Source organism: Mandrillus leucophaeus, unplaced genomic scaffold (assembly GCF_000951045.1).
Source record: "Mandrillus leucophaeus isolate KB7577 unplaced genomic scaffold, Mleu.le_1.0 Scaffold49, whole genome shotgun sequence".
In the NCBI taxonomy this organism is placed as follows: Eukaryota; Metazoa; Chordata; class Mammalia; order Primates; family Cercopithecidae; genus Mandrillus; species Mandrillus leucophaeus.
The window spans coordinates 1,637,159-1,639,891 of record NW_012105253.1 but is presented as its reverse complement, the minus strand read 5'-3'; positions in this window follow the sequence as shown (position 1 = coordinate 1,639,891).

Below are 2,733 nucleotides of genomic sequence, written 5' to 3'. Positions count from 1 at the left end.
GTGGTGGCAGGGTGAGGGGCACTGGAATTAGCTCTATAGCGGGAGGGACAACCTCTTACGAGTTTCCAGTTTCGGACCTTAAGTGTGTGGTCTTTTAGGATTATACTGGGGCGGGAAGGGGTGATGGGCAGAGTACGAGGAGAGCAAGAGGGACTGGTAAGGAGCCCAGGGCTGATCAAAGGTCAGATGGTTTGCTCCCTGGCCTGCTGCCAGCATCTGTTCATGCCAGAAAGAAGTCAGAGGTTGGGCTGCTGAACTCCAGCTAAGTGCCGGGTGAGGGCTGGGTGTGGTCACTGTACAAGCCGTGGGCTGAAGTTAATTGGCTTTCACAGGTGTCGGCAGGTACATGGCCCTGCTCGCTTGCCTTTGGCTTTGCTTTTTTTTTTTTGATTTTGATTTTAGGTTCAAGGGTACATGTGCAGGTTTGTTATACAAGTAAACTCGTGGCTGGGCGTGGTGGTTCACGCCTGTAATCCCAGCACTTTGGGAGGCTGAGGTGGGCGGATCACCTGAGGTCAGGAGTTCGAGACCAGCCTGGCCAACATGGTGAAACCCTGCCTCTACTAAAAATACAAAAATTAGCCCGGTGTGGTGGTGGGCGCCTGTGGTCCCAGCTACTCAGGAGGCTGAGACAGGAGAATTGCTTGAACCCGGGAGGCAGAGGTTGCAGTGAGCCAAGATTGCTCCACTGCACTCCAGCCTGGGTGACAGAGTGAGACTCCATCTCAAAAAAAAAAACCAAAAAACTCACGTCACTGGGATTTGTTGTACAGATCGTTTCATCTCCCAGGTACTAAGCTTAGTACCCCATAGTTATTTTTTCTGATCTTCTCTGTCCTTCCACCCGTCCTATCCCAAGTAGGCGCCAGTGTGTTCTCCTCTTTGTGTCCATGTGTTCTCATCATTTAGCTCCCACCAATAAGCAGGAACATGCGGTATTTGGTTTTCTGTTCCTGCATTAGTTTGCTAAAGAAGATGGTTGGCTGGGTGTGGTGGCTCACGCCTGTAATCCCAACACTTTGGGAGGTCGAGGCGGGTGGATCACCTGAGGTCAGGAGTTAGAGACCAGACTGACCAATATGGTGAAACCCTGCCTCTACTAAAAATACAAAAAAAAATTAACCCGGTGTGGTGGTGCATGTCTATAATCCCAGTTACTCGGGAGGCTGAAACAGGAGAACTGCTTGAACCCAGGAGGCGGAGGTTGCAGTGAGCCAAGATTGTGCCACTGCACTCCAGCTGGGATGACAGAGTGAGACTCCATCTCAAAAAAAAAAAGATGGTTTCTAGATCATCCATGTTCCTGCAATGGACATGATCTAATTCTCTTTTATGGTTGCATAGTATACCATGGTGTATATGTACCAAATTTCTTTTTTCTTTTTCTTTTTTTTTTTTTTTTTTTTTTTTCGAGATGAAGCCTCACTCTGTCACCCAGGCTGGAGTACAATGGCACAGTCTCAGCTCACCACAATCAGCCTCCTGGGTTCAAGTGATTCTTGAGTCTCAGCCTCCCGAGTAGCTGGGAATGCAGGTGTGCACCACCATGCCTGGCTAATTTTTGTATTTTCTTTTTTTAGCTTTAGTAGACATGGGGTTTCACCATGTTGGCCAGGCTGGTCTCGAACATCTGACCTCAAGTGATCCACCTGCCTTGGCCTCCCAAAGTGCTGGGATTACAGGTGTGAGCCACCACACCCGGCTCTCAAAATGTTTAAAGCAAGTTAAGGAATTTGTATTGGGCCACATTCAAAGCTGTCCTGGGTCGTATGTGGCCCATGGGCTGTGAGTTTGACAAGCTTGTTTTAAGCGTTATTTTTTCGCAGACAACCTCTCCAGCATCTGTTGTTTTTTGACTTTTTTTTTTTTAATTGAGATGAGGTCTCACTCCTCTGCCCAGGCTCGTCTTGAACTCCTGGCCTCAAGTATTCCACCTGCCGTGGCCTCCCAAAGTTCTGGGATGACAGGCATGAGCCATCACGTTTGGCCGACTTTTTAATAATAGCTATTCTGAGAGGTGTGAGATGGTATCTCATTGTGGTTTTGATTTGCATTTCTGTAATGTTAAGTGATACTGAACTTTTTCTCATATGCTTGTTGGCTGCATGTATAACTTTTCTTGCTAACCTTTCAACAGGCCTCCAGCTTCCACTCATCTTGTCCTCCCCTAAGCCCACTCCCACAGCTTGCTTGGCTCCTCAGGGTCTTTGGGGCCTGCTGTGTACTGCTTTGGGTTTGCTTTTCAAGCCTATGCAAGGTATCCAGAGCAATGGTACTTAAAAGAAAAAAGACCAGGTCAGACATGGTGGCTCATGCCTGTAATCTCAACACTTTGGGAGGCTGAGGCAGGAGGATTCTTTGAAACCAGGAGTTCAAGAACAGCCCTGATGGCCGGGTGGGGTGGCTCACGCCTGTAATCCCGGTACTTTGGGAGGCCGAGGTGGGTGAATCACAAGGTCAGGAGTTCAAGACCAGCCTGGCCAAGATGGTGAAACCCTGTCTCTACTGAAATAAAGAAAATTAGCCAGGCATGGTGGCGGGTACCTATAATCCCAGCTACTCGAGAGGCTAAGGCAGGAGAATCGCTTGAATCCAGGAGGCAGAGGTTGCACTGAGCCGAGATAGCCCTGGGTGACAGACTGAGACTCCGTCTCAAAAAAAAACAGGAAAACAACCCTAAATCTTTTCTACTTAATTTACTCTGGAAGCTACAGTGTTACCCAGAGCCCCCCC